Source organism: Triticum dicoccoides, chromosome 2A, assembly GCF_002162155.2.
Source record: "Triticum dicoccoides isolate Atlit2015 ecotype Zavitan chromosome 2A, WEW_v2.0, whole genome shotgun sequence".
NCBI classification, from domain to species: Eukaryota; Viridiplantae; Streptophyta; class Magnoliopsida; order Poales; family Poaceae; genus Triticum; species Triticum dicoccoides.
Window position 1 is genome coordinate 644,378,538 of NC_041382.1, and position 8,818 is coordinate 644,387,355.

Below are 8,818 nucleotides of genomic sequence, written 5' to 3' on the forward strand. Positions count from 1 at the left end.
GAGTAGCTCGATCTGTCGCTCTCTCTAACACACACATGCTGTTAAACACACACACACACACACACACGCACACGCACACACAGGTTCATAGAATAAGAAAATCGTGTGAGTGCGAAGCCATAGGAAGTGAGATACAAATGGAGTATGTACAAGAAGAGAAGAGGTGACGAATATTCCATCAAACCTGGACTGAGGAGTGGTACTCCCTCCGTCTAGGTGTTAAGTCATCTTATGGAAATCAGATATTCCCAAAATGTTTAGACGTCGTCCATTAACTTTGCATCTCATCCCCTCCTGGCCTTGTTGCTAGTGAGTGTTGTTACTTAGGGAGTGTTTGGATCCTTAGCAAGAACAGCTTATAGCCTAGCCGGGCAAGGTTAGGCGTTTGGAACTGTTAAAATATGTTAGCTTTTGTGGGCCAACTAGCTTGGGTGGGCTAGAAAAACCTTGCTAGCTCAGGAGAGCTAGATCGGCTCACTTCCGACGGCAAACTTCGTGTAGTAGTAACATAGACTAGTAACATATGCATGTTACTAGTCCAAGTTACTCGCCACTATGACCATCCTAAGCAATGTAACCAAACGCTCCTTACTCTACCTTGTTATCTCCCCCGAAAACCCAATGCATGGAGCGCAACTACGCGTTGATCAGTCAAGAAATCAAAGTCGTCTTGCATGCGAGTTAATACGTGGCCCTGCATGGTAACTAAAACGACATCTCTTAGTTGTTTGGATTAATTGTTGCGTTTAGAGACAGAAATCAGGGCTTTGATTGGAGGAATGACCAGTCAAGTTTCTCCTTCTCCTCCAATCTGCTTGCACCTTGGTCCCGCTGCACCTTCTAGTGACTTATTACACCTAGACGGAGGGAGTCATACGAGATACGGTGGCACACTGACTTAGGTCGAATACAAGTGCCCAAAATTGTGTGCATGTTAAAATAGTACGTGGGCGAACAGAGGGATCAATTCGACAGTGTTCCTGAGTAGTAGCGAAATGTGTGAGGTAAGATACACCGTTGGTGCTTTTAATTTTTCTTATTAATTTGTTTGTTTCACCCTCTGAATGGTGGGACACAACATACTACGTGGGGAGAGGTAAGGTGACTAAGGCTGCATTATTTTTGCACCACTATGGATAGTCTTACCACCAAAGCCACATGACACGATTATGATATAAATCCCAATGACTCCCACATAAAAAAACGGCATGCTTGTCACACGAATGCAGGAATGTATAAAAGGTTATTTTCCTCTCGTTGAACATAATGGGAGGGTTGTGTAGCTGGTTAGCATGTTCGCTCATCAAACTTGAGGTCTCGGGTTTGATAACTACACTTGAGCATAATTCGTGCCAAGAGGATTCTTTAACTGGTCAAAATGGATGGATACGGAGCTATACGATCTTGTAATGACCGTATAATCACCTCATCACGTATAAGCTGCAGCCTCGGCGCTTGTTTTCTAGGGTTTGCACTCTTCACACTCTCTCTTCGGTATATATATACACGTTGGAGCCTCAGCGCTTGTAGTTGCTCTCTTCACACTCTATCACCCTCTCCAGATCTAAACAAGACTTAGTTGGCCTCTCTCTCCCTCACTGCTGGTCTGCTTGTAGTTGCTCTCTTCACACTCTCTCACCCTCTCCAGATTTAAACAAGACTTCGTTGGCCTCTCTCTCTCCCCTCATTGGTGGTCAAAGAGCCGACAGGATCCGTCCGCCGGGAAGGGAAGGAGGCTTAACGTTGTCGCCGTCGGCGAGGGAGGGAATCCACTACCGGCGCAGCTGTTCACTTTCACCTAGTAGTGGCGCGAGAGGGCCTCCGACCCCTTCTTCTTCACCGCCGTACATAGTTTGGGCCGAACATCCTCCGGTCACCCACCGAACCACACCCCAAGAACCTTAAGGTATAATTTACTTATTCCACATGCATTGCTCTAGCTGCATGTGGGCTTTTTCCGTTTCTGCACTCGAATCTAGGTGTTGGATCAAACAGGAAAGTAGTGGGGAAAGTTGTATACCATGAATCTAGGACGTGGTTCAAAGAGGAAAGGAATGGGGGAAAGTAGTGGGAAAAGTTGTATAGCATGAATCTAGGATGTGGTTCAAAAAGGAAAGGGGGGAAGTAGTGGGGAAAGTTGTATCGCATGAATCTAAGACGTGGTTCAAAGAGGAAAGGAATGGGGGAAAGTAGTGGGGAAAGTTGTATAGCATAAATCTAGGACGTGGTTCAAAGAGGAAAGGAAGGGGGGAAAGTACTAGTACAGACTGGCTATCCAGCACCTACGTTGGTCGAAAGGGAAAACAATGATAAACACAGTACGCACATCTGTAACAAACTGATCTTTTGTTTTGGGGGACAAGGCTGTAGAGTTTGAGCAGGACTAGATTTGCCGCGCTCACATAGGGAAAGGTGTCTAAAGATAACAAAACTGGGACCAACACAAATATGCTCCTTGGTTGTTTGTTCTTTGTTGCAACAGACTGTGCATCACCCAAGTACATCGGTAGATGCACATGGTGCTGGTGCGTCCACTGTCCCGTGCAACTCTTTAGTTGTTATTAATCTAAGGCCATGTTTGGTTAATAACTCCCTAGTCCCTACATGCTTGGTTCCAGGGACTAAACTGGACTAGAGGTTATTAAATGACATGCTAAAATACCATGTTACCCCTAATAATGAACTAATAGAGACAAGGTGCGATGCATGGCAGGGGCAACTGTTGGAAAAAGTCCCAAAAAGACTCTCCCTTGGGGTCTTCTTTCTTTAGTCCCAAATGCCCACTTTTAGTCCCTAAAAGTCCCTCCTGTTTGGTTTAGATGGGACTGACACGGAGTTTTTTTAGTCTCTACACCAAAATGTCCTTGTAAACAAACACCCTCTAATAATGCCGCTGGAAAATTGATGAAATGCTACTGTTTTGCTTTCTTTCCCATTTAGATAAGCTAGATGCTTCTTTTTGTTCGCTTCTGTGTCATCCACCGTTATTGACCACTAGTTGTTTCCTTTGCACCTATGTGTAAACAGGGTTATCTATTTCACCTCGTTGCCATTGTGACCTTTTGTTGCACTGCACAAAACACTTCTGTTTTAAGAGTGTTTTGTGCAGTTCAACCAAAATGTCACACTGACAATGTTGCTTGATTGCTTGATCTTAGTGGAACTGCACAAGAGGAGATCTTACTTCCTATCCGTGTTGGCAAATTTGCTTCAGATCTTCTTCTTGTGAGTTGTTTGAATTCCGCGTCATGAGAGGTCAGTACTAGCCTTATTTCACATGATTCTGCAGTGTGCTTTCATATGTTATGCTACTTGTACGGTAATGTTGCTTGATTTTAGGGAACTACACAAATGGAGACAAGACTTCCAATCTGTATGTGCACCGTAATATCCCATTGAGGTAAGATAAGGATATTTCACAACTGTTGGCCTGTATTTTGCCACTTTCATCGAAAAATTAATTTCATTGTGTCGTGCTATACTTGTGCAACCTAATTGACATGCCAAATCTTACATTGAAGGCGAAGCTTGTCTGTTATTGAACCAAGTGATGAAGGGGAAGAACAAGCGGAGAAAAACAAAAATCAACTCCCGATGCTGTAATGAAGCACTAGAACTGTGATGACACAAGTAATTGTATAGTTTTGCATCTTAATTTATTGCTATGGCTGGAACGAGCAATTATTTTGCCACTGATTTGATGCCACTCTTAATGTAATACGTAATTATCTCTACTTGTGCAAATAGGGATCTTCTTTGAAGATACCATATATTTTAGTGGAACTGCACAAGAAGATGTTGGAAACATTAAACTAATCGAGGAGTATATATTAAGCATGGCCACCACAGTACATAGCAATAGATGGTTCCGGAGAAGTGCTTCATCTGTATGTTCTACACAATAAGCCTCCTGACAAAGGTTGGTACTCGTCCACTGATTTCATCCATATGATTGAGCTTTGTCATCTCTATTGGTGTTGTGCTACTGTTTAGATACTGCCATGAAAAAGTGGTATTGTCCTTGAGAAGTGCTTCATCTGTGTTGTTTTAAATATTTCATTTCCTTTTTTTCGAGCAAACAGGGATGCTAGCATTTAGTTGTCTTCTTGTCTTTGCACAACAGGATCATCCTCCTCTGAAGAACAATATGGAGTACGTGAAGTGACTAGTTCTGATTATGCCAGGATGAAGAAGCCATGTCTATCTTCTCATCAAAAGGAGGAGTTGAAGGATGGTTACTGTGGGTCCATGTGGTGATACCCTTAATTTTATGATGATTATATTGCCAATGCTTTTGCTCGCTTTGAGAGTTATTTTAGTGAAGTTTGAAAATCACAGTTTGTTGGATCAACGACATGATCTATTTTATGTGACTTATATGAATGATGTTGGTAGTATTAAAACTGTAAATTTGGATTGACTTGGGTCAAGCTCGGGAAGTTTGTGCTCGTAATAGTTGCTTGTTTCCATGTGTGCAGGTTCCAGTGAGTGTGACGGTAGTCGACGACGAGGATGGTTGGCATAAGGCTTGAAGAGCTAAGATGTGACCATGGACGTTACGCGGGATCGTGTCAGCTCAAAGCGACACACAAGTTTGGACAAAGACTATATGAAGGCAAACGAGAAGACTAGGTCAAGTGAAGTTTATTTTGGTATGTTTACCAAAATCCACTAAGAAGCAAACCAAGAGAGTGATTATGGTGTTGCTTAAGAGTGGAAAATGTTATTTACAAGTGGCTAAGTAAAAAAATGGCTGTTTGTTTAGTGTTTTGGGCTTGGTCCATTCGGTGGGTGCCATAGCCCATTCAATGGCGGTGTAAGGCAGCTCCAGCCTTATATGTGAGCTGCTAGGTTTTCCCTTGGGGGGCCGACGAGAGAGACAGAGCAGCCGCCGCACATTTGAGAGAGAGCTTCCCGTATGGGATTTGGCCTGTGTGAGAGAGGCTTGTAACTCCAGAAATCTGAGAAATAAAACCACAAATTATTCCCAACCTTGCTATTGTTGAGGTCTGCTATTTGTCCTTGCAAATCTCGTTTTTCTGTTGTACTAATTTTGTCCCTGCGATTCCTTGGCTATAATGGGGTTTCCGTGATGGAAAATCATGTCTAGAATCATATGCATCCGTCCCTAGCCTTAAATCCGGTTGTTGTTCAATTTATTCATGGGTTCCTGAGGATGGCGCAAGGTTTTACCTTTGGTGTTCTATTTTGTGCGAATCCATACTGAGTTCTTCCTCTGTTCTGGTTCCGATTTGGGGTCACTGTATTTCTTGCAAATTTCTTGGCGTTCTCTATCGAACGGAAGAGCATCCGCTGATGCTACTGGCTCGCTCCCTTTCATATTTCAGCTTGGTGTAATTGTCTCGGGTTTCAGTTCATCTTCAGCTATCTGTCGTTCGTTTTCAGGATAACAGAGTTGGCCAGCCCAAATCGGTAGAACTAAAATCGTGGATTTCAGTTAGTTGCGAGTCTAGCTGCTGTATGTGCTACAGGTTCTCGTCTAGGGAAATCAGCTCCAGGCAGTGTAGTTCTTCTCCATTGAAAAAGTATTCTGCTAGTATGTGCAAGTTAAGTACTAGTGTCTTGTGCTAGTGCGTGTTACTCTTTTGGGTTAAGTAGCTCCCATTTGATTAGCCTATAACCTTGCAGTGTAACCTCTTGGTCTAATTAAGCACTAATTTTTCCAGTACACTTTTCCGGTGCTTATTATTCTTTGAGCTCTCAAGTCAAGACTTGAGAATTGTTGGACTAGTTTCAGTCTGTTTTGACAAGCATATTTTTTGTTTCCGCTACGTATTCCTCTATTCCGAGCATCATAGTTTTTACGTAACTATCATGCAAATTTAGGAGGTTAAATTTTTCAAGGTCGTCATTCAACCCCCCCTTCTGACTCCCGACATTCGATCTTACATTACTCCCCACAAGACCAAACTAACTTCAGCTCAGAAGGACTGACAAATCTCCATTTTCTTGTTGTGATGCGCGAGTACAATGTTGTTTTAGGATTCTTTCCGATGAGTTCCATTTTTCTAAAAGTGTGCTCTACATGGACCATGTAGGTGCATGTTTAAATTGTCAATTCATAGTACAGTTTGCTTTATACTAATCACTTTTTTTGTATTTGTACAAACAGGGGTGCTCGGCTTGATTTCAATGGGAACTGCACAAAATGTTCATGAATACATCGAATGATTCATTTCCACCACAAGAAAAGAGGTGTCGATAAGTTCAAGGCGTTGCAACATATAAGGGCGATATCATACAAGCTACGCGCGAATTTGGTTGATTTTGATGGAACTGCACAAAAAGAATAGCTGGTTTATTTAGCACGAGGTGTCATGTCAATGTTCGAACTGATGGCACTACAAGAAATATGTCAACTAGTGACCTTCTGTCAGTGACCCTGGAAGAATTGGTCATAGATCTATGACCATTTCAGACCAATTGGTCAAAAGCTGTTCGGGGGGCTCCAAACCCTAAACCATTGCGACCATTTTGGTCAGAAAGGTCGTAATTTCCTTACACGAAATGGTCACAAAGCAAACAGTGCTAGTCCGCTGCCTTATTTCTAGTTGTTAATGACCAATATAGATGGTCATAGCCTTGTAGATTGTGGTGGGTTGTGATGACCAGGCGCCATCTCATCAGTTTTGCCTATGTGTCAAGGCCATGTGGCAGTTTTTGCCCTAGGTTGTGAAGCAACCTATATTTCTGTTATTCCCAAAATTCCCAAAAAAATCTCATAAATGTTTTGGATCATATCTTCATCAAATATGTCAAAAACATTCTTGCCTGGTTCAAAAATAATTCGAAAATATTCATTTTCCTATTCTGTTCAGAGCAGCACTTTGTGAAGGAAGTACCACTTTGGCATGTCCAAATGGTATCCATTTTCTACAGTGCTTTCCTATGCCCAAATAACCATCCTCCACCAAATGCCAGCTCAATCCATTCATTATTTTGAGCCCAGCTTCAACATTCGTATTTATGTCCAGTGTGGTACTTTGTGAAGCAAGTACCACCTAGGCTCGTCCTTTTGAGGTGAAAATTTGTGAAGACGGTCTTCTTAGTAACTGATCATCCTCAGCCAAAACTCACGCCCATTAGCCATGTGCATTTGCCGTACCGCAAATCAAACACTTGGCTGCTTATTCATGTTTGAGCATCAATCGGTCTCCTCGTGAGAATCTTATGTTGTGATTTTCTTCCTAGTACCTACCTGGGGAGTGCCCAATCCACTAGACATGCCTAGGCCGCCAGAACACATGGCAACGCCACGGTCACGCGGTTACCATGCGGCGGGCATGCGAGCTTACGCGCTCTAGAGTTGGGGCCCTCGGCCACCGTCCAAACCTTGATGTCTCGCCATCAAACCATTTATTTCTCATTAAATAGATACTTATTTACCTAGATATGATTTTTGGAAAAAATAAAGAGCAAACTATGAGGCAGCTGCAGTTCAAATTTGACCAGCTTCCAACTGAATCGACGGGAATTTGTCTTTTTCACCAGAGGTGGATCAAAACTTTTGACACCCAATCATTTTGTCAATTGTGCATTAAATATGTCCTAGTATTTTATAAAATTGATTAGGTCCAATTTTGCAACAAATATATGGTAGGTCCTTCACAAAAAAAACTCATTTCAGGCACTCAGAAAATGGAAAATGGTTTTTTCGTCCAAAGAAAATGAAAACTTCCTTAGGCAACATTGTTTGCCATTCCAATATGCACCCTTGTGCACAATATGAGATTATTTGAACAAACTATGTCATGAGTGTGGCCATAAGATTGATCATTTGGCTTGAAAGCCATGAATCTTCACACTTCATAGCTCATTTCTGAGAACATTTTTTTAAAATAATTATCTTATTACAAGTTTATTATTTTTCCTATAAACTTGGTCACATATAATGACACAATGCGAAGGTTTTCCAATTTTTTGATTTTTTTGAATTTTTTATGCTCGTTTCAAAATGCGGTCAAAACGACGGAAATGACCGTTCCTAGCTAGTGGTTGAATCTTATAAATTTTTTGGTGTTTCTCTGATTAAATAGATACTTATGTACCTAGAAATGATTTTTTGAAAAAATAAAGAGCAAACTATGAGGTAGCTGCAGTTCAGATTTAACCCACTTCCAACTAAATCGGCGGAAATTTGTCTTTTTCACTAGAGGTGGATCAAAACTTTTTACACCCAACCATTTGGTCAATTATGCATTAAATATGACCTAGTATTTTAGAAAAATGATTTGATGCAATTTTGCAACAATTATTTGGTAGGTTCTTCACAAAAAACATCATTTGGGGCACTCGAAAAATGATTAAAATAGCTAGAAAGATGAGAAATGCGTACAAATTGGTCCTTATCCATAAAATGTGGTCTAACTCTAGTGAAAATTTGTGTGGTACCCTTTTGCAAAATATTTTTGATAGCTACTTCACAAAATCCCTCTAGTTTTTGTACTTGGAAACTCTTTTAAATCACTGATTTTCCGAACCAATCAGAACCATTCCCACGGATCGATGACATGGCACTCATCCATCCATCCATCCATCTCACCATCCCACATCCATCCGTCCATCCATCCGTCCATCCACCCCACCGCAGCACAAACCCTAGCTCACATCACACCCCTTCCCCCCATCGCACCCTTCTCCCCCCATCTTCTCGCCGTCGCCGCCACCTCCCGATCCAATCTCACCCCGCCGCCTCCCGATCCACCGCCGACCTCGTCGTCCTCCTCACTCATCGCCGACCTCGCCGTCCTCCTCACCCACCGCTGCCGACCTCGTCCCTCCCTCCCCTCACCATCTC

General features: G+C 42.2%; 1 pseudogene; it reads left to right on the forward strand.

Moving 5' to 3' along the window:
- The first annotated feature begins 5,176 nt into the window (after window positions 1-5,176).
- LOC119358040 overlaps window positions 5,177-8,818 on the forward strand; it is a 4,802-nt pseudogene continuing 1,160 nt past the window's right edge.